The 24,211-nt window shown below is 41.1% G+C and overlaps 1 protein-coding gene across 1 annotated transcript in view; it reads right to left on the minus strand.

The window, feature by feature from the left end:
* Positions 1–24,211, minus strand: part of LOC119776630 (MAGUK p55 subfamily member 7-like) — a 98,465-nt gene that overhangs the window by 37,028 nt on the left and 37,226 nt on the right. The window lies entirely within an intron of this gene.

The raw sequence follows: 24,211 nt of genomic DNA on the forward strand, positions 1-24,211 counted from the left end.
CCCCTTTTAGTTTCCAAAGATGCCCTTTAAACTGTGTAGGTTTGTAAAAGTGTGTGTATTTTTTTTATCTCCATCCAATAAGATCAGCAGCAACGATACAGCAGGTCAGTATTGATCTTTTTTAATGTCTGATTGTATCTTTAAGTTTACTACAATATCAAAAGAAAGCATCCTTAATTCCAGCTTCTTGTTGAATATTTGAAACAAATGATTGATTCTGAAAGAAAACTCAATAGCAAGAAACATTTACGTTCTCCGTTGTGTTCATCCTCTTGTCTTAAAACCTCTTCTACTCCTTTGTCCGTGTCCCATCTCTCCCCTCTGGTTCCCATGCAGACACAGCGACTCTTTGTCTCTCGCTGACCCAGTAACGAGGAAGGGGTGTAACAGTTGCTATCAGTCTCTGCTGATACATTCCAGCATCACCCTCTCTCTCCATTTGCCACTTCTAAGTATTCACACCCCAATACTTTTCCCACACTATGTTATGGTCTAGTTATTTCACCCAAAGCTGCTCAACCAGACCTAATTTTGTGAACCACCATCAGCTGTAACCACAGTCTTAATCCTGTCCATCCTGAAAGCCTAGTAGATCTGGTTTGGGTTTATTCTTCCATTCGTCTCTGCAGATTCCTCTCAATTCACTGAGGTTGAATGGCAGCATCATTATCTGAAAATAAAGAATCTTTCCCAAGACGTTTATATGGATTTAAGTTAAACCGGCTCAGCTTGTACAGAGACTTGTCACGCTTGTTCACCCATGTAAAGGGCCCCAACTCCATACTCATGGTTCGCCCCCTACACACCACCATAAGGGACACGGTCAAATGCCTTCTTCAGCTCCACGATAATTATTGATAAACAGTAATAATACTTAGGGATGCACGATATAATCGGCCCCCTATCGGTATCGGCCTTAAAACTGAATATCGGGCATCGGCCACCCCACCGATATCTAACCTGATATTTGATCAGCTTCTGAGTTTCTAAAGTCTAAAAAAAAAAAAATACTACTTTTTCTATTCCTCAAAAACTTCTTTTTTACAGACTTAAAAACTTCTAAAGACGAGGAAAAAAATATTGATCCATTAAAATATCTCAATATCTTCATATGCTGATATATTGCCATTTAAAAACACCATATCAATCTCTTTTACTAATGAAATATTGCTATATATCATCGTTATGCTACGAAATCCCAAGAAAATTCACGAAATTTTGCCATATTTTTATATGTTGATATATTGACGCGGTATCGATCTATTTTACTAACAAAATCTCACAAGAATTTGCAAAATATAATGAGAGTTTGTAACAGAACGATGAAATTTCACGAGATTTTGAAAGTAAAATAGATCGATACCGCGTTTTTAAAAATCTATTTGATATCAGCATATGAAAATACATTTGAGTATATTATTTTTCAAAGTGTCAGAAATGGATAACAAAACAGCTATTTTCAATGACTACTTATTTTTGTCCAGCTTTAACATCGGTATCGGTATCGGTTATCGGCTACATGAGTTTTAAAATATCGGCATATCGGATATCGGCCAAAATCCCAATATCGTGCATCCCTAATAATACTAAATAATATTTACTGTGCACCTCGTAGTCCATCGCAGAGAACTGTGAACAAAAGTTAAAGTTAATAAAACTGAGGGAGGGGGAAAAAACAGCTTCACACTTCAAGCACTTTGCATCCTTTTTGAAGAACTGCTCTACGCACCAGGGGGGGATTTACCATTAGGCAATACTAGGCAGTTGCCTAGGGCCCCAAGTTCCTGGGGGCCCCATAAAATATATATTTTTAATATATATTTGTGCAAATTAATTATCTTTTTGATGAAACTATAATATTAAGTGTGTCTCTGCCCCCTTCAGCGTCCACATTAGATCAGTCCATTTGCTGCAAATGTTCAGAAAGGTCCAAACAGCAAAACAAACGATGCAAAGCTCAGTGTTGCTAACTTAATGCTTTTGTTGCTATATTTAGCAACTTTTCAGACCCCTCTAATGCATTTATTCCAGAAAAGCACCTAGTGCCAAATCTAGCGATTTTTTTCTGCTACTGGAGACTTTGGAGACAACATCTAAAAGCAGCGAACTCTGCTCTCCAGAGCAAGTAGATTGGTAACCCCGCCTCCTGCTCTCCTCTATCTTGTCTGCTGTCATGATTCATGCAGCTATTATTTCATCCAAATGAAAAATGGAGAACAGATAAGCAGATCATGGCTTGTCTACAGTGAAAAGAAGGACTGGGTTATTTACTTTGGCCTTTTTGGAAATACAGGAAGGAGCAATCAGCTAAGTGAGCTTAGTGCTTGGAAAAAATCTTTCATTCCTTTAGAGACAGCATGAAAAGTCAGCTGAGTACAAAACATAGAGAGGAAAACAAGAAGAAAAGGGACAAAACCTGGAAAAATTCTATTAACATCTCATCTATAATGGGTCAATTCAGAGGGCCCCATGCCTGTTTTTACCTAGGGCCCCAAATTTCATAAATCCGCCCTCGCTACGCACACAACAAATTAACCCCCATTTTAAGACATGCAAACCTTCTGAAGCTCAGGCCGTATCTTCTTTAATAATCAGATTGATTGTCCTGATCGTAAACACAAACAGGAAAGGCAAACTACGAACTTGTGATGTAAACATGAAGGAAAATAAAAATGTCTACCCGGGTACAATCTGTCAGAAAATTAAAAATACCCATTTCTATATAAATGCTGTTTATTTTCAAATGGCCTGAAATTACCAAAAAGCAGACATAGAGATTCTGAAACAGCTTTTACGGCATTAAGTAGATGATGGATTTTCAGAAAACTGTTTAACTAACATGCACATACTCACTATGATGAGAAGCCTGCAGAGGGAAAAGCAGAGAGGCGTAAGCCTCGCTAATCTGCAGGTCCTAAATGTCAGTGTGGTTTAATAACCTTCATCCTCTCCAGATAGCATACAAGTGAATTACTCTACCTGGAGTGCACTGGCAGGGCCAGCAGTGAAACATGTCAGACAAAGAAAGAGACAGCTGGTCTGACAGAAGGACAGATGAGATAAAGCAGATCAGAAAGCTGTGATGCAACAGACAGGGAGGCTGACAGGGTAAAGTGAGTTCTGGACACTGGTTCAGCATGCTTAAACACATCTACATGGCTACTGTGCATGTTTACAGGACAAGGTTTCAGTGGGAAGTGGGGGTGAGCCTATTAATGGATGCATAATTAATAGAGGTGCAGACTGAAAGAAGAGAGAAAGACTGGAGAGAAGAAACAAAGATACTGATCAGTTTCTTTGCCAGTGTAAGACTGTGAGTATGCGGTGCACAAGACAAACCTACAACTCTACTGATAAAGTTTGGGTTAAAAAATCACAGTCTTGGGAAAATACGTTTTCCCCCAAAAGCATCTCTGTTAAATAAATAAAGCTAAATAAACCGGTTTTATTTCAAGCATCAATAAAAAATTGGACCGAAACCATTACTGTAATCCAGGCATTTAAAAACGACCACCATGAATGATGGGAATCAGACAGACTAACAATGGGTCCACTCAGGCCAGCTAGTCCCAACATGACTGTATGCAGAACATGACCCAAGGTACCCAACGCGCCTTCTGCTCTGTTTATGCAGGCTGTATAATATATATATATCACAGTCAGCTGTGGGATTAATGCACTGGCCACATAAATCAAATAAAAAATATTTATATCCGTGCCCTTTTCTGTAGATGATCACTGTTCTTGTCGCTACATCTTGTAAATTCTGAGTTCTATTTTGCATCCAACAAAGCTTGTTAATAGTCGTAGCTGTATTATAGCCCAAATATATGAGGTTGAAATACTTTTGCATCAAGTAAAAAGTCCATCTAACTGCACTGGAAAAAATCCAAATCTAGATGAGTAATTTTTTCTTAAAATAAGTGCATTTGTTCTTGGATTAAGGAGGTAAAATAGACCTTTTGCCAATGGAACAAGACAATTTACACTTAAAATAAGAAAACACAATTGCATTGTGGGTAAATGCACTTAATTTTACTTATTTCTAGATTGTTTTTTTCCAGTGTGGAATAAAAGTCTTTTAAAGCCACCCATCCAGTAAAGGGTTTATTGAATCCAACAAATCAAATAAAATTTATAGTGCAGATTTTCACAAATTTTTAAAAAGACCCATCATCTCCCCTTTTTAAAAAATTTAAGAAAAGCACATGCACAACCCTGTACCTGGTCCTGAGAGGGAATGCCTATTGAACGTGTGTAATAGCGTGCACGCTCTGTTTAAAAGTTGCTGTTTGCATCGCTCATGTAAGCTTACTTTCCAAAAGAAGATTTGCAATTTTTCCACTATGTCAGACTCACCAACGGAAAGTGAGAATGTCTAGTGAAGGTGAGGAACAGTGGCGGATCTAGACCAAATGTACCAGGGGGCCAGGAGGGGGCCAGCGTGTTTTCAAGGAGGCCCAGAAAAGCATAAGATAAAAAACTGGGCAAGGAATTCAAATATATTAAGAGAGCTGCATGAATTGAGATTTCTTTTCAATTAGGTTCAATCAAAAATCTATTTCTTATGAGGTCAATATACATTTATAATTTAGGAATTTTACATATTTTTGACTTAATTTAAGTTAAAACTACGTAGTTTCTATAAAATTTAAATTAGAACTCAAGATAAACTGTTAAATTCAGAGCATTTTTTATTTCTTGTGGGGGAAAAAAAACATTTAGCAGAAGAAAACTGGGATCCTATCTCAGTACCACTGAAGCTATCGTCTTATTGTTTGGGAATAATTGGTAAACCAGAATTTGTAAAGAAAAAGAATGAAGTAGATCCAAAGGACTACTGGTGAGGAATGATGACACCTTGGCGAGGTGCACTGTATGCTGAATTCCCATGAAAAACAGAAAGCACAACCGATGTTCAATCGGCATCTCCCTGAAATTAGTTTTTGGAACTTGGGATGTTCGCAATTAGGAGGACCACATTTTTTGATGATCCACCCAGAAAAACAACATCCTCCACTTTACGTTCAAAATACAATTTTTTTGACATTCTTTCGAAAAGTTTCCTTAAAGTTCAACCCCTAAATATTTTGGGGGGGTGGTTTCATTAAAATTGGCATTGCAAACTAATACAATTTTTTAAGGATGCACGATATTGGGATTTTGGCCGATATCCGATATGCCGATATTTTAAAACTCATGTAGCCGATAACCGATATCGATACCGATGTTAAAGCTGGACAAAAATAAGTAGTCATTGAAAATAGCAGTTTTGTTATCCATTTCTTACACTTTGAAAAATAATATACTCAAATATATTTTCATATGCTGATATCAAATGGATTTTTAAAAACGCGGTATCGATCTATTTTACTTTCAAAATCTCGTGAAATTTCATCGTTCTGTTACAAACTCGTGATATTTTGCAAATTCTTGTGAGATTTTATTAGTAAAATAGATCGATACCGCGTCAATATATCAACATATAAAAATATGGCAAAATTTCGTGAATTTTCGGGGTATTTCGTAGCATAACGATGACATATAGCAATATTTCATTAGTAAAAGAGATTGATATGGTGTTTTTAAATGGCAACATATCAGCATATGAAGATATTGTGATATTTTAATGTATCAATATTTTTTCCCTCGTCTTTAGAAGTTTTTAAGTCTGTAAAAAAGAAGTTTTTGAGGAAGAAAAAAGTTTTTTTTTTTTTTTTTTAGACTTTAGAAACTCAGAAGCTGATCAAATATCGGGTTAAATATCGGTGGGGTGGCCGATGTCCGATATTCAGTTTTAAGGCCGATACCGATAGGGGGCCGATTATATCGTGCATCCCTACAATTTTTAGCCTACTTGTTGTTTTTATCATTTTTATAAAGGTAACATGACTGACATTCAAGTTGTGGACTAATTCACCCCTTTGGCAACTACCAAAGACAAGCACTCCCATTAACAGTCCATAACCTAAACCTAAAAAACCTAAAAGTTTGTCCATGTTATTGGTATAAAAAAGCTTGGAATTTAAAATAAAAATATATCATTAACAGTTAAAGACCAACTTCTGAGTCAGTTGGAGACAGAGACCACATCATACACTGACACTGCCAAATAACATCTTTGAAAGCAGACTATTCAGTACAGCATCAGCTAAATTAGATGTGATATTGAAAGCTCAATCTAAAAATAGGGACTTCATTTCACTAATCCCTAGAGGGTTGGCTTTTGGGAATGGAGTGTTCAACCTAAAAAGCTAGCTCATCTAGAACAGCCCTGCTACTTGTTCACTCCTCTTATTCAACATCATGAGGTTAATCTGCCTCATAAGAGCTTTCTGACAAGACTAAGGACATAGACTTAGGAGAGCACTCAATTCAGCAATGAAAAATGGGTGACAATCTTTATTTTCAAATGTGATCATCGGGACATTCTAGAAATACATCTAAGGTAGAAATTGCAGCGAAAGGTGGTTTTACAATGTGCTAAATGGGGGGTATACATGATTTTTGTTTTTTAAACTCAGATCATGTAATACCCAATTAAAAGGCCATTGGTGTCAATTACTAGCCTCGTGAGACCATCCTGATCTCGCGAGCTTTCAAGATTTCACTCGGTAATCAGTCTGGAGACTCTCCGTTGAAGAAAATTAGGAGCCGTCACCAAACGAACGTCCAATCAGCGTTGGCTTTGAGGCGGGTTGAGGTGTGACGCAACGAGAAGCGCGACAGTTCAGTCTAAAGGAACATGGCGGCTTCAGCCGATGAAACTAGCGTTAGCGTGGCTATCGAGCAAGTTTTATCGGAATTACAGAGTATTTCTTCACTGAAAGAAGAGCAAAACACTGCTCTGGAGGCTTTTCTTAGAGGAAAAGATGTTTTTGCTCTTCTCCCGACTGTTTTCGGCAAGAGTAGCCTGGCTTGTGGTTGTGTTTTCGTCATTGCTCTGTTAGTACGTCATATGCTTTGTTGATCTGTTTGGTTTATTTAGCCCGTCTATCACCAACATAGGCCAATCAGCTAACCAGTATTTTCGCCCCTTCCTAAAATTACTTCAACGGAAGGTTTCCAGGTTAGTCACTTACAGGCCAAGAACCAAATTACTTTCATCTATACCAGTGAAGTAAAAGTTGCAGCAACGGGTAACCTCTGTTAAACCACTCATTCCCCAAGCTATCAGCAGTGGTGATTTTTTGGGATTCTTTATAAATAAGATTGATTTTATTAAAAATAAGGTCACTGCCCCCCTTCCAAATATCCTTCTTTCTTCGAAATAAGGTAGCATGCAAGGTGATTGTAGGAGCCATTTATAGTTGTTGGTGTTTAGGTATGGTTTGTTTCTGGGTTATTTGTTTTGGGTGGCGGTGACCTATATTCTGCTCTACCACTGGTGGCGGTGTGGAGGGGAATGCTTTATAGGTAAGACGTGAGGGGGCAGAAAGGGTTTTGGGTGACGGGAGGTCATACGGTTTTTACCGCTTTCTTTGGCACACAATAGCCTGCGTCCTCCGGTTAAACTCTGTTATCTTTCACATTCTCCATAGTTACCTGTCCATCTCACTTGATGTAAAGACCGCTACTCTGATTGTTTGGAAAGTTTGTCCATATACAAACGTACTTCAATAAATGGGAACGCCCATACCTCATATCCTGGTTTCCATCTCCTCTTTTAAGCGTGTTAAATCCCAGATTCCCCGCACCCGCAAGCGACAAAAAGGTGGTTGGTAGTCGCTACACAAAGTAAAAACCTCGACCTTTTTGGATTAAGAGGACGACTCACCTGGATAAGTTGGGCACACGTCATGTCGCACTGTCCTAGCTCACCTGCACAACAAAGGAAGGATTTATCCAGCCATCCATCGCTGTCATCTTAAGTAAGATCAATCAAACAATAAGGTATGAGGCACGAATACCATCAAGACATCTCCGGTGAGTGCAGTCATCCTTATTAAATATAAAGCTGGGCGTGTTGGATTGGATTTTGATGCGCAACGGCGTCGGGCCGTCTTCTGGAGTTAATACTCTTTATTGCCAAGGACTAATGTGATGGCTTTCTTTCATTCATGTTTCAAAGTGTGAATATTCAACAGCCACTAATGTAAATGCGCTGGTGTTCTGCAGTTTGGAACGTTTCTGACAACGTAAAGCAGGAGCAACGTAACGCAGCACGTTACTGTCTTTATTAAGCCACCGTGGAAAATGAGTGATATTAATGATGAAACTGAGCCTATGGGCACACAAGCTGAAAAAAGACAAAGGAAACTTTCGCTAAAGGGTACTGTATTTGCATTTGAAAAGGTGCAAAAGGAAAGAAGCGAAGTGTTTAAAAATGCAAGTAAAATAAAGTCGAAAATAACAGAGCTGTGGTTGTCAAATAAAAATGTTTCTGAGGTTAAACAATACATACAAGAGTTCAATACGTTGTGTGAAAAGGCATCATCTCTCCACGACAACTTGTTATATAATTTTAATTTGCCCGAGGATGAGCAACAAAGACAAAATGCCTGGTTTCAGGAGAAAGAAGGCGCAAATAATGAGTTTGTGAATAAAGTGAACACCTGGTTGAAAGAAAATTTGAAGGCGTGTAATGAACTTGATGCTGCTAACGTTCAAGTGGAGAACTGTTGTGGTGCGGTCGAAGACGTAAACCCTGAGGATAGTGCTTCAAACGTCTCAAGTAAGCGTTCTAAGCGCAGTTATGCGTCCAGCACATCCTCTGCTCGTAAACGAGCCCTGGCTGATCAAGCAGCTTTACTGGCAAAGGCAGATGCTTTGAAAAGGAAACATGAATTGGAGGAATTAGAGCAGAGACACAGACTGGAAGCTGACAAGATAAGAAAGAAAAAGGAACAACTGGAACTGGATGCGCAATTAGCAGCTGCAGCAGCACGCCTTTCTGTGTTGGAAAGCAGTAGCGTTGGAGGAAAATCTAAATCGATGTCCGATGGAATGAACTCTTATGTCAGTAAGGGACTTAAAGAGCAAAGACGCGCTGAATTCAACCCACAGGCGACAGAATTTGTGCCCAATGCTGCCACAAACACCCCGATGGGTTTTACAGTAACTGCTCCCTCTGCGCCAGCTGTGAGGAAAAAGGTTTATAGCAGTATAAAACCAGAAGATCAGCCGCACTACCCGAAACAACCACTGTATGGCGCTGTTAAACCAGATTCAAAGTTGGATGGATTACCTTCTGTAAATGTCAACTCCAAACTAAACACTTTTCCCTTTCAACCATCAGATCTACAATTACGAGTAACACACAAGGCACAAATGCAACAACAATTAAATAATCCATCAATTCCAAATGATAATGTAATCTGTACCATTATGCAAAAACAGAATGAAATCACATCAATGCTCGTTCAGCAGCAGTTATCAGCTACTCTTCCTCAGCGTGAGATCCCAGTTTTTGATGGCAATCCTTTGGAGTGCATATCTTTCCTAAGAGCTTTTGAACATTGTGTGGAAGAAAGAACAAACAATTATCAGGATTGTCTGTACTTTTTAGAGCAATATACCAGAGGGCAGCCAAGGGAGCTGGTCAGGAGCTGCATGCACATGTCATCACAGCAGGGCTACCAGCGAGCAAAGGAACTCATAATGGAGCATTTTGGAAATGAACATCACATTGCTTCTGCACATATGGAGAAGGTGTTTGCCTGGCCAGTCATAAAATCTGAGGATGTTGAAGCATTGCAGGAATTCGCCTTGTTTTTACGTGGCTGCTGTAATGCCATGTTAGAAATACAGTACATGGAGGAGTTGAACATTCTATCTCAAATGAGACAAGTAATCATGAAGTTGCCCTATAAGCTCCGTGAAAGATGGAGAATAACAGCTTATAAACTACAAGAGCGGCAAGGCTTCCGAGCCACATTTAATGATTTGGTCAACTTTCTTGAACAACAAGTAAAGATCCTGTCCCATCCACTGTTTGGAGACATCTCTGACACCAAGCCAAGCCCTGTAATTAGGGAACCATTTAAGTCTAAATCCTTATTAAAGGACAACATCAAAGGCAGCAGCTTTGTAACATCAGTTTCAGCACCGGATAGTGCCTCTGCACCAACATTTTACAAGCAGCCAATTGTCCAAAACAATCCTCCTTCATTCTCCTGTCTTTACTGCGAACAGCCTCATCTAATATCAAAGTGTCAAGAACTGCAAAGAATTTCTCACAAGGAGAAAATTGAATTCCTGAGAGGGAAAGGAGTATGTTTTGGATGCTTAAAGGTTGGACACATCAGTAAGGAGTGTAAGAGTCGGCTCAACTGCGACAAATGTTATCTAAAACACCCCACTATTCTGCATCTAGACAGTGAAGAACCATCAGTAAGTAGTGCGTTTGTGTCTCACCAGGTTGGTTCTTGTACTGGGGCCGGGGACCACGACTGTACTTTATCTATTGTTCCAGTTAAAGTTAGGTCTAAGACAGGAGATACGGTGTTGCAGACTTATGCCTTCTTAGATCCTGGGAGTACAGCCACTTTTATCACCAGTAGGCTAATGAACCATCTAAATCTACAAAGTAAAAGGACTAACATTCTGCTGTGCACCATGGGTCAAGAAAAAGTGGTGCCTAGCCACTGTGTTTCTGGACTGGAAATTTCTGAGCTGGAAGAAAACAACTTCATAGAGCTTCCAGAGGTCTACACCCAAGAAACTATTCCCGTTTCAAAGACCAACATTCCCCGTCAGCAAGATGTTGAGAAATGGGAATATTTAAAAAAAATTAAGATCACAGAATTGGATGCTGATGTTGGACTTTTGATTGGGACAAACGCACCAAAGCTCCTGGAGCCATGGGAGATTATAAACAGCAAAGGTGATGGACCCTATGCCGTAAGAACCCTATTAGGATGGGTCATAAACGGACCTTTAAGGAGTGGAAATGGTGGTCAGAAAGGCTGTCCTACTGCTTACACTAATCGGATTTCCATTGTCAAATTGGAGGAGCTGTTGGTGTCTCAATACAATATGGAGTTCAGTGAGAAGACACTGCAAGAGGAGCATGAAATGTCAATGGAGGACAAGAAGTTTATGAAAATATTGGAGCAATCAGCTTGTATCCAAGATGGACATTACTGCATGGATTTGCCCTTTAATAAGGATGAAACAATCATGCCCAATAACCGATGTATTGTGGAGCAACGCATTCAAAGTCTCAAAAGAAAATTTGACAGGAACAAGGCCTATAAGGAAGAATATACAGCATTTGTTACTGACCTAATTGACAAAGGCTATGCTGAGGTTGTTCCTCATGACCAGCTGGAACCCAAGGATGGAGGTGTGTGGTATCTGCCCCACCACGGAGTTTACCACCCAAAGAAGAGGACATTGCGAGTGGTGTTCGATTGTGGAGCAAGCTATAAAGGCACCTCGTTGAATAGCCAGCTGCTACATGGGCCGGATTTTACAAATTCCCTGTTCGGTGTGCTCACCCGATTCCGAGAGGAGAACATTGCATTGATGACAGACATCCAGGCTATGTTTCATCAAGTGAAGGTGTCAGAGAAACATATGGATTTTCTCCGCTTCTTGTGGTGGCCATTAGGAGATACATCGGTCAAACCAGTCGAACACAGGATGAAAGTGCATATCTTTGGAGCTGTCTCATCACCAAGCTGTGCCAATTATGCTCTAAGAAAGACAGCAGCAGATAATACAAACAGCTACAACAAGTATGTGACTGACACCATCTACAAAAATTTTTATGTTGACGACTGTTTGAAGTCTGTGGCCACAGAGCAAGAGGCAGTACAGTTGGTGGTGCATCTCACTGATTTGTGCTCAAAGGGAGGATTTCAGCTGTTGAAATGGACAAGCAACAGCCGAGCAGTGTTGTCAACCATTCCAGAAGAAAAGCGCTCCAAACCAACAAGACAACTTCACCTGGAACGAGACAGGCTGCCTGTGGAGAAAGCACTGGGCCTCAGCTGGAGTGCAGAGAGTGATACATTTTGCTTTGAACTTGCTGTGGAAAAAAAGCCTCACACTAGGCGTGGCATTCTCTCAATGGTCAGTTCAATCTATGACCCTCTTGGCTTCTTGGCACCTTACACTTTGCAACCTAAGTTGTTGTTACAGGAAGCATGTAGACAAAATTTGTCTTGGGATGACCCTATTCCCCAGTCTATGTCACAGTTTTGGTCATCATGGTATCAGGACCTGGAGAAAATAGCAGGGTTTAAAGTGAGGCGTTGCATCAAGCCAAGTAGTTTTAAAGGACGTTTACTTGTCCAGTTGCATCATTTTGCAGATGGTAGTGACCATGGATATGGAACAGTGTCTTATTTGAGGGTACAAGATGAAGGAGGAAATGTGCATGTGGCTTTCATGCTTGGAAAGGCTAGAGTAGCTCCATTAAAGCAGACAACAATTCCCCGCCTTGAACTCACTGCCGCTGTGTTGGCTGTCAAGGTGGACAGAATGTTGAAAAGGGAGCTCTCTATCCAGCTGAATAGCTCATTCTTCTGGACAGACAGTCAAACGGTGTTGAGATACATCAGTAATGATACCAAACGATTTCACACCTTCGTTGCAAATAGAGTGGCTGCAATAAGAGAGGCTACCAATGTGTTTCAGTGGAGGTACATCAGTTCCAAGTCCAATCCAGCAGATGAGGCCTCCAGAGGTCTTTCTGCAGACAGCTTTATGTCATGCAAGAGGTGGATAAATGGCCCGGATTTCCTCCAAAGGCCCGAGCAGGAGTGGCCAGAGCCCTTTGAACCCCAGCCTGTTTGTTCTGAGGACCCAGAGGTGAAAAGAGATATACTGATAAATGCCATTGACACACAACCGCATGATGCTACTACTAAGTTTGTCCATTATTTTTCAAGTTGGGCCAAACTTAAGATTTCAGTTGCTTGGTTGCTCAAATTAAAGGATGTTCTGCTCAGCATAAGTACGAAGAGGAAAGAGTTGATGGCAACGGGTCCCTCTGTCGACGCTTCTATAGCTCCTAGGAGGATGGAAGAGGAGATGAGAAAGAACAGAGCTGCCATTTGTAAACAACTTCTTACAGTAAAGGACATTTCTAAGGCAGAGGTTGCCATCATCCGTTACAGCCAGCATGCCAGCTTCAGAGAGGAAATTAAAGATCTGCAAAGTGGAGCATCTGTTGTTAAGAACACAAGCAACATTTACAGGCTTGATCCAGTACTACATCAAGGTTTATTGAGAGTGGGGGGTAGGCTTAGTCACTCAGTCCTACCTGAGGAACAGAAATATCCTTTGATCCTCTCTAAAGACCAGCATGTATCCAAACTAATTCTGAGAGACCTCCACCAGCAGCTTGGTCATGCAGGTAGAAATCATATGCTGTCAGCTCTCAGAGAAAGATACTGGATTACTCGCGCCAACTCAGCTTGCAGAAAGATATTATCTGAATGTGTTGTATGTAGACGCCACAGAGGACATCCAGCAGAGCAGAAAATGGCTGATATGCCACAGGAGCGAGTCTGTCCAGAATTCCCACCGTTTACTAATGTAGGTGTGGACTACTTTGGGCCCATTGAGGTCAAGAGAGGGCGTGTTATGGTTAAAAGATACGGTGTTATCTTTACATGCATGGCCAGTCGAGCCATACATTTGGAGGTGGCTCATTCATTAACAACTGACTCCTGCATCAATGCCATCAGGCGTTTTGTATGTCGCAGAGGTCCAGTACGGCAAATGAGATCAGATAATGGCACCAATTTTATTGGTGCAGAGCGTGAGTTAAGGGAGGCTTTGGGAGCTGTAGATCATACAAAAATCCATCAAGCCCTGTTGTTGAAAGAGATTGACTGGATTTTTAACACACCTGCTGCATCCCATCATGGAGGAGTGTGGGAACGGCTCATCAGAATGGTCAAAAGGGTGTTACTTTCCGTTCTTCACCAGCAAACCTTGGATGACGAAAGTCTTCAAACCATTCTATGTGAAGTGGAAGCTATCCTTAATGATCGCCCCATTACAAAGGTTTCGGATGATGTAAATGATTTGGAAGCTCTAACTCCAAATCATATTCTGCTGTTCAAAGGAAGGCCTACTGTTGCTCCTGGTGTTTTTCAAGAAAGTGATGTTTACCTCAGGAAACGTTGGAGGCAAGTGCAGTACCTCTCTGACCTGTTCTGGAAAAGATGGACAAAGGAATATCTATCTTTGCTGCAAGAAAGACAGAAATGGTCCAGACCTCGGCGAAGTTTTGCTGTTGACGATATCGTAGTGGTTGTGGATCGTTCTGCTCCTCGTGGTTCTTGGATCCTCGGAAGAGTTACAAATACTTACCCAGATAAACATGGACTTGTGCGTGCTGTACAGTTGAAGACACAAACAGGACAACTGGAAAGACCCATCTCCAAAATATTTCTTCTTCAAGAAGCCATTTGAACCAACTTAAAAAAAAAAAAAAAAAAAATGCTTGGGCCTGTACATTTCTGGGGCTCCTGTTTTGATGTTTGTTGAATTGTGCTGTCTACACAATTTGTTTTGGGTGGCGGTGACCTATATTCTGCTCTACCACTGGTGGCGGTGTGGAGGGGAATGCTTTATAGGTAAGACGTGAGGGGGCAGAAAGTGTTTTGGGTGACGGGAGGTCATACGGTTTTTACCGCTTTCTTTGGCACACAATAGCCTGCGTCCTCCGGTTAAACTCTGTTATCTTTCACATTCTCCATAGTTACCTGTCCATCTCACTTGATGTAAAGACCGCTACTCTGATTGTTTGGAAAGTTTGTCCATATACAAACGTACTTCAATAAATGGGAACGCCCATACCTCATATCCTGGTTTCCATCTCCTCTTTTAAGCGTGTTAAATCCCAGATTCCCCGCACCCGCAAGCGACAAAAAGGTGGTTGGTAGTCGCTACAGTGATTATAGAACCCGAGTTGTGTTTGGACTGTTTTGATCCAGTTGAGCTTTCAAAGTTAGTTCATTAAACTATTAACTTGACCTAAGCCTTTAACTAGTATGTTAGATTCACTTCCTGCAAAGTTATTTGAGGGAATAAAGGCTTGTTTATGCTCAGACACCAGGTCGTATGCATGTGTGTCGCAGTTAACGCAGATATGCCCCGCACCAGTGCCGCAGACAGGAGTTCTCTGATTGGTCAAATCTATATCCACTCTACACTCTGCGTATGTCCTGTTTGGTGCCTTACCGGCTTGTTTTGTTTGTATGACCGCCATTTTGGAAAACAACTCGTGAAGATGGACCAGCTAGAAGAGCGAGGTGCGCAAGAACAATGGGACCCTTTTTCCACCAGGATCCCAGCTCTTTTTCACCCTCATGTCCCTCCGTTATCGCACAAAATTGCCCTTAGCAATTTTCCACCTCCTCACAAACTCGGCTGTATCTAGACCCACAGCTAGTTCATGATTGTCTCTGTTGCGTTGAGGCATGGAGTAACATAGTGCAGACTACGCTTCAAAAATATCTGCATCATACCTGCGACAAGCTCACTACGACACACTGCTGCCAGAGGATAAACAGCCCTTAATCCTACTGGCTACAACTGACATTTTAGATATGATTAATCTATTGCTAATTCAGAGCTATGTACTGCAGGCTTTTAAGGTAGTTGTAATTAATAATTTAATTAAGAAACCTCTGGAATCAAATAGCATGATTAGCTGAAGACTTACACTCACCAGCCACTTTATTAGGTACACCTGTCCAACTGCTCGTAACACTTAATTTCTAAGCAGCCAATCACATGGCGGCAACTCAGTGCATTTAGGCATGTAGACATGGTCAAGACAATCTCCTGCAGTTCCAACCGAGCATCAGTATGGGGAAGAAAGGGCATTTGAGTGACTTTGAACGTGGCATGATTGTTGGTGCCAGAAGGGCTGGTCTGAGTATTTCAGAAACTGCTGATCTACTGGGATTTTCACGCAAAACCATCTCTAGGGTTTACAGAGAATGGCCCGAAAAAGAAAAAACATCCAGTGAGCGGCAGTTCTGTGGGCGGAAATGCCTTGTTGATGTCAGAGGTCAGAGGAGAATGGCCAGACTGGTTCGAGCTGATAGAAGGGCAACAGTGACTCAAATAACCACCCGTTACAACCAAGGTGGGCAGAAGAGCATCTCTGAACACACAGTACGTCAAACTTTGAGGCAGATGGGCTACAGCAGCAGAAGACCACACCGGGTGCCACTCCTTTCAGCTAAGAACAGGAAACTGAGGCTACAATTTGCACAAGCTCATCGAAATTGGACAATAGAAGATTGGAAAAACGTTGCCTGGTCTGATGAGTCTCGATTTCTGCTGAGACATTCGGATGGTAGGGTCAGAATTTGGCGTCTACAACATGAAAGCATGGATCCATCCTGCCTTGTATCAACGGTTCAGGCTGGTGGTGGTGGTGTCATGGTGTGGGGAATATTTTCTTGGCACTCTTTGGGCCCCTTGGTACCAATTGAGCATCGTTGCAACGCCACAGCCTACCTGAGTATTGTTGCTGACCATGTCCATCCCTTTATGACCACAATGTACTCAACTTCTGATGGCTACTTTCAGCTGGATAATGAGCCATGTCATAAAGCTGGAATCATCTCAGACTGGTTTCTTGAACATGACAATGAGTTCACTGTACTCAAATGGCCTCCACAGTCACCAGATCTCAATCCAATAGAGCATCTTTGGGATGTGGTGGAACGGGAGATTCGCATCATGGATTTGCAGCCGACAAATCTGCGGCAACTGTGTGATGCCATCATGTCAATATGGACCAAACTCCCTGAGGAATGCTTCCAGCACCTTGTTGAATCTATGCCACCAAGAATTGAGGCAGTTCTGAAGGCAAAAGGGGGTCCAACCCGTTACTAGTATGGGGTACCTAATAAAGTGGCCGGTGAGTGTAAATCTAATCAATCTCTGACTAGAATTCTTGAGAAAAAATTTTTTGCTAATCAAGTGTGTAGGTTCTTACATTGCAGTAACCTTTTTAACCCCATATTGCCAAATGTATCATATTTGATACATACGGTTTCTGAAATGTTGTGTGTTTGACACCTTTTGCATAATTTAATGGTAAAAACTTTGCTCAAAATCCTCTTGTACACAATTAGATATACCTGATAACAGAGGGCAGAAGACTACACAAAAAATAATCTTGATTTATCACATAGTAATAAATTATTACTATAGAAAATGTATTTCTGTTTTTTTCTTTTTACATATTTTGTTAAAAGGCCAAATAAAGACTTCAAACCAAAAAAAATAATTGGATCGGGCTTTAAAGGGTTAAGAGCTTTAGTCAGGTTTTAGAGCTCATCGTAACACTGAAACAGCGCTGCTAAAAGTCAATAAAGACATCTTATGGCCTCAGATAATGGACTTTCATCTATACTTGTCCTGTTAGATCTCAGTGCTCGATTTAACACAGTCGATCACAAGCTTTTAGAATGGCTTGATGTAGGAATTAAGGGAACAGTACTAGGTTGTCATATCCTGTGTTTCTGAAACATTGCAGTCTGTTGATGATTAATCTTCCTTATTCTTCAGGGTAACTTGTGATCCCACAAGGATCATTGCGAAGGCAAATTCTCTTCAGATACGCTTCCAACTAGTAAAATTATGAGACAGCACAGGAATAATTTCAGCTGTAATACTGATGGTTACTCAGGTACATTTGTCAAATCTATAGTAATGCTGCTTTAGGCTTAGGCTGCTTAAGGACATAGGGTCCATTTTCACTACTCTGCTTTATTCTACCCACAGTCAGTCTCTGTAGAAGGTGTTTTTACACTAAGCCTGGTTCTCCTGGAAGTTATTTTCGTTAAAAGGAAGCTTTCCTTTCTACTGTACTTACAATGTAATCAACAACACAATTCAACCGACTGTCTAGTGTCCCTACAAACACATTCAGTACTTGAATATCCAGCAAAGTTAATGAATCAATGCAATCGGGTGGGTTTCCTTACATAAAAAACTTTTGATAAATCTGACTGGATGATCTGGATCGAAGGTTCTTGTTGAGTTTCTTGGATAAAATGTTCTTGTAAATTGTAAGTAACTAAGTAAGGTTTATTTATACAGCACCTTTCTCAGACAAGCGTCACAGTGCTGTACAATATGAGCCATAAACTACAAAAAGCACAGTCTAAAATACATATAGACAATACATACAGTTAGGGATGCACGATATTGGGATTTTGGCCGATATCTGATATGCCGATATTTTAAAACTCATGTAGCCGATAACCGATATCGATACCGATGTTAAAGCTGGACAAAAATAAGTAATCATTGAAAATAGCAGTTTTGTTATCCATTTCTGACACAACTCTCGGGATATTTTGCAAATTCTTGTGAGATTTTGTTAGTAAAATAGATCGATACCGCGTCAATATATCAACATATAAAAATATGGCAAAATTTTGTGAATTTTCGGGGGATTTCGTAGCATAACGATGACATATAGCAATATTTCATTAGTAAAAGAGATTGATATTGTGTTTTTAAATGGCAATATATCAGCATATGAAGGTATTGTGATATTTTAATGTATCAATATTTTTTCCCTCGTCTTTAGAAGTTTTTAAGTCTGTAAAAAAGAAGTTTTTGAGGAAGAGGAAGTAGTTTTTTTTTTATTTTTTTAGACTTCAGAACTCAGAAGCTGATCAAATATCGGGTTAAATATCGGTGGGGTGGCCGATGTCCGATATTCAGTTTTAAGGCCGATACAGGCCGATACCGATAGGGGGCCGATTATACCGTGCATCCCTACATACGGTCATAGCAACCCTTGATAAAATGAGTCTAAAATGCTCAGTTAAAAATGTATGTGTTTAGTTGTTTTTTTTTACATCCTCATACATAAATTTGGAGCAACATACTAAAAACTGAATTAAACTGCAGTACATTAACCATATGCTTCAGCACTTCTTTTTGTTTGAACTCAGACTTGCATAACATTTCTTATAATTGTGTCTTTGTTTAATCACAATAATTGAGGAAGAAAAAGCAATATTAGCTTAAGACGCTCAGCACATATCAGGGATTGGTTTAGAATGAAATTAATTGGTATGGGCATTAGTCTAAAATAAAAAAAAAGAGCACCATTGGAAATACAATCGATCGCTGATCCCAACATGCTTTCTCAGCCTGGTCCTTACTCCCTGACCCACCCCTACAGAGCTGCAGTCCTGCTAAAAAGTAAGCCTGTTAGTACCAACCCTGTATCTACTAAACTGCCTTATACAAAGGATTACATTTGCTGCTGCAAAGGCACTTAATCCATTGGGTCAGACCTCTCAGTGCAAAGAGACACAAGAGATAATGTGGAAGGAGGAAGTCAAAACTGGGAAGTGGCCATGATGATGATAGCAAACAGAATCCTATTATTGGCAGCAAAAACATGCTTCTTTAAACTGAATGCAATGTCAGAGTTTCGACAGCTGAGGGAAAGTGAATTTGTATGAATTCATACGACAGTCCAGACAGGAAAATCCGCAGTTCATCTCAGCATTACCAACTAAAACATCTCCACATCTTTTATGATCTCTGGATTTGTTTTCAGGGGAGGAGCAATCACTTCAAAAGAACTTCTCAGATTAGTTTCCCCAAAGCTCAATGACACTAATTCCTCTGGAATACAATCTCATTTAAAGTAGAGTATGTTTTTTTATGCATTTCCTTCTAAACACAAAGAATAGTTATTACAGACAGGCAAATGGGGTCATTACAGCACAGCTTGGATAAAATAGGGTATTTTATGCAAACCTTACTTGTTTAAAAGAAAATCTTAATTTGCTGTGCCCATTTTTCAGGAGGTAATGCTAAGGTGGTCGCTACCTCGTGTTCTGTCCCCCCTATAGCGGCTTCCTTAAAGATCCTTTAGGCCGCTGAGAGTTCGGGTCGGGTCCTCCTTTCTTGCCCTATTTGTGACGCGCTTAAATGTTTATGTTCTTACAGATACGCTGGAATCCAGGATGCTTTTGTTTGTATATTGTCACCAGCATGAGTTAATGACAGCGCAGCAGGGATGATTGTGGCAAACAATCATTATGCGTTAACTGATGCGTTAATTGATATAGGAAACGAATGAATACTGAAACAAAATAATATGAAACGTAGTGAAATGAAGCGGTCAAACAAAATTACGGCAGCCCCACCCTTACTCTTCTCATCAGTGAGACAGGTGAGTGCGCACTTATACACCTTCTTCCTTGGTGCACACCCACCTCCCTTTGAGTCTCCACCTCCTAGACACACCATACACCACATAACCATTTATGTCTCCTACACCCCCCTTTATGGTGACATAGATACTCTTAAGAGTAATAAAGTGATCACTCAGGCGACCCTTTCTTGACCCTGACAGCTGAGCCTCTTACTCAGCCTAATAAGACTAGGGAAGCTTGCTTATATGTGTACCCAAAGTCAGCCCTCTATCACCTAAGGATGATTTCCAGTATTAAAGGACTAACGTCTCAGCAGGATCTCAGAAAACTAAATCCTTGCATTTACCTTTAGTGAAACAGCGGTGTCTACACAGGTCTGCCTATAATGTCTATTGAAAGGTATGATGTGGCACTTAGCTGTGGCTTCCTTGTTCTCCAGTGAGGGATGACTTGGTTTTTGTCACTTGTGCGCGGTGATGATTTCCATTAAAACCATTTTGTTTGACAAAAGTATAGCGGCTTCCTTAAAGATCCTTTAGGCCGCTGAGAGATCGGGTCGGGTCCTCCTTTCTTGCCCTATTTGTGACGCGCTTAAATGTTTATGTTCTTACAGATACGCTGGAATCCAGGATGCTTTTGTTTGTTTATTGTCACCAGCATGAGTTAATGACAGCGCAGCAGGGATGATTGTGGCAAACAAAGTTAGATGTGTTAATTGATATAGGAAACGAATGAATACTGAAACAAAATAATATGAAACGTAGTGAAATGAAGCGTTCAAACAAAATTACGGCAGCCCCACCCTTACTCTTCTCATCAGTGAGACAGGTGAGTGCGCACTTATACACCTTCTTCCTTGGTACACACCCACCTCCCTTTGAGTCTCCACCTCCTAGACACACCATACACCACATAACCATTTATGTCTCCTACACACCTGCCCCTAATTATTAGGTGTCACAATAATTTACATTTCATAACACAATAGGAGACATAACAAATCATCATAACAATATCAGATGCAAAAGAACATGTAATAAGTTGCTCAAGTCCATAGATAATGATGATTAACAATCCTTTTGGTTATCCATAACCAACTAAGAGAAAGTCCAAGAAGAAAAAACAAAGATAATCTGTGGAGAAGTTACAATATCATCTTGCAGACTCCTCTGACTCCAGCAGCAAACAGACCTTAGATATAGGTCTATCCAAGCAACTCGTTTTAGTCTTTATGCGAATTTGCCGAACAAATCCTTTGCCGTCCGGAAAGGTTTCCAGCACACGTCCCATAATCCAAGAATTACGGGGTGCGGTGCTGTCCATAAGCAGTACTATATCTCCAGCAACCAGATTTCTCTGGACTCCAGTCCACTTCTGCCGTTCCTGTAACAGAGGCAAGTACTCCTTTGTCCATCGTTTCCAGAAAAGATCAGCTATATACTGAACTTGTCTCCATCTCCTCCGTGCATACAGGTCTCCAGCTTTGAACTCTCCAGGTGGCAATGAAGGTTGGTTTTTTAGCAGTAACAGATGGTTTGGCGTCAGTGCTTCCAGGTCATTAGGATCTGTAGAGGCTTTGGTGATGGGCCTGCTGTTAATAATGGCTTCAACTTCACAGAGAACTGTGTGTAGTCCCTCCTCGTCCAGGCGTTGCATTCCAAGGGTGGAATACAGAACTTTCCTCACAGATCTGATCAGCCTCTCCCATACTCCTCCATGATGTGACCCAGCAGGGGGGTTGAATGTCCACTTTATACCCTTTTGGAGCAATACATCATGTATCTGTGCCAGGTTCCACTGTTCAATTGCTTCTTTTAGTTCACGTTCTGCTCCCACGAAGTTTGTCCCGTTATCAGACCGCGTTATCAGCTCGCGGACTTGTCCTCTTCTGGATATAAAACGCCTCAGAGCATTTATGAAAGAGTCGGTATCTAAAGAAGGTGCTACCTCGATATGAATAGCTCTCAATGTAAGACAGGTGAATATGACACCGTATCTTTTCACGGTACTCCTCCTGCTTCTCACTTCAAAGGGACCAAAGTAGTCCACTCCTACACAAGTGAATGGAGGTTCATCTGGCTTGAGTCGTTCAGGAGGCAAATCTGCCATCTGTTGGGAAACTGGTATAGCATTAAGTCTTCTGCAGATGGTGCACTTAGACAAAACTCTCCTAATGGCAGTGCATGCACCGGTCATCCAGTATCTCTCCCTGAGCTTGGACAACATATGGTTACGACCATTGTGTCCTACATGTAGATGAATATTTCTCAGCAACAGGGTAGAAATATGAAGATCTTTGGCCAAAATAATGGGGTGCTTAATCTCCTGAGGCAAAGCTGCTTTACTGAGCCGACCTCCCACACGCAGGACTCCATCTTCCAGCCTTGGACACAACTTGTAAAGGTGGCTACTTTTCTTTACATGTTGTCCCTTTTCCAGACATGAGAACTCCTCTGAAAACCTTCTTCTCTGGCAAAACCGGATAATGGCTATCTCAGCCTTATCAATGTCCTCCACTGTAAGACGTCCTGGGATAGCTGTGCGTTTGAACGCGCATATTTCCTTTTCTATCATTCTCTGCTGCTGCATGCTTACTTCATTATGATTGGCTGTAAGCTCTTTCCTCTTCTTGGAACAGGACCAAAGCCAGTCCTTGTATTTCAGCCACCATGCCACAGCTTTCTTCAACCGTATCCAAGAGGAATAATGATGGATCAAGTGAGTGGTAGAATCCTCAACTTGTACAGCGTTAACAACAGCACTTTTCTTCACCTCTGGATCATCCTGAGAGATGTGGTTTACAGGCTCAGGGTTCACAGGCCATTCTGTTTCAGGTTGGCAAAGAAAAGAAGGTCCTCTTAACCAGAGTTTGTCTTTCAAAAGTGCCTCAACTTTGACCCCTCTAGATGCTACATCTGCTGGATTTGAAGCTGTATCCACGTACCTCCACTGAGTAGGGTCAGAAGATTTCAGTATTTCAGAAACACGATTTGCAACAAACACCTTGAATCTTGAGCTCTCATTTTTAATGTATTTTAGTACAGATGCACTATCTGTCCAAAACACAGATTTCTGAACATCCATGTGCAGCTCTTTCCTCCACAGAGAGTCCATTCGGCTTGCCATTGTTGCAGCAATCAGTTCCATCCTTGGAATTGTAATCATCTTCAGTGGGGCAACACGAGCCTTTCCCATTAGAAATGCACAGTGCCGTTGGTGGCGCTCGTTCTGCATCATCAGGTAAGTGACTACACCATAGCCATCCTCACATGCGTCACAGAAATGATGTAATTGTGCATTGACAACATTTCCAAACTCCAGTGGTTTTAGACATCTATGTAATTCATAATTGTCCATCAGATGAAGCCCTTGCTTCCACTTAAGCCACTTGTTGGAGACAGTCTCAGGTATGGGGTCATCCCAACCAATTCCTCCTCTGCACAAATCCCTTAAGATCTTTTTTGCTGTCAGAACAAGGGGACAGAGCATACCCAATGGATCGTAAATTGAGGACACAGCAGAAAGAATGCCTTTGCGAGTGAATGGTCTTTCCTTCCATATTATGTTGAATTTAAAGGTGTCTGACTTGACACACCACTCCAAACCCAACACTCTTTCAATGGGCATAAACTCACACTCCAGATCCAACTGCTTCATGCCTTTAGCTCTGTGAGGTTCTGGGATGGTCTGAATCACTTCGCTTCTGTTACTGAACCACTTAGTCAAACAGAAACCACCTTTAGCACATAGAGACGTGAGCTCATGACAGAGGGTCAGTGCTTCCTCTTCTGTTGCAACTGACACCAAACAGTCATCAACATAGAAACAGTGCTGCAACTTATCCACTGTCTCCTTTCTGTAGCCGTGTCCAAAATCATCTGCACATTTTTTGAGGGCGAAGTTGGCACAGCTAGGGGAGGAAGTAGCTCCAAAAAGATGCACTTTCATTCTATATTCACATGGTGCTTGGTTCAGGTCTCCTTGTGGCCACCATAGGAATCGTAGCAAGTCGGCATCTTCTGGTGGCACTCGCACCTGATGGAACATGGCTTCTATGTCAGCCATAATGACCACAGGTTCCCTCCTGAACCTGGTCA

Source organism: Cyprinodon tularosa, unplaced genomic scaffold, assembly GCF_016077235.1.
Source record: "Cyprinodon tularosa strain WSP-4 unplaced genomic scaffold, ASM1607723v1 ctg948, whole genome shotgun sequence".
In the NCBI taxonomy this organism is placed as follows: Eukaryota; Metazoa; Chordata; class Actinopteri; order Cyprinodontiformes; family Cyprinodontidae; genus Cyprinodon; species Cyprinodon tularosa.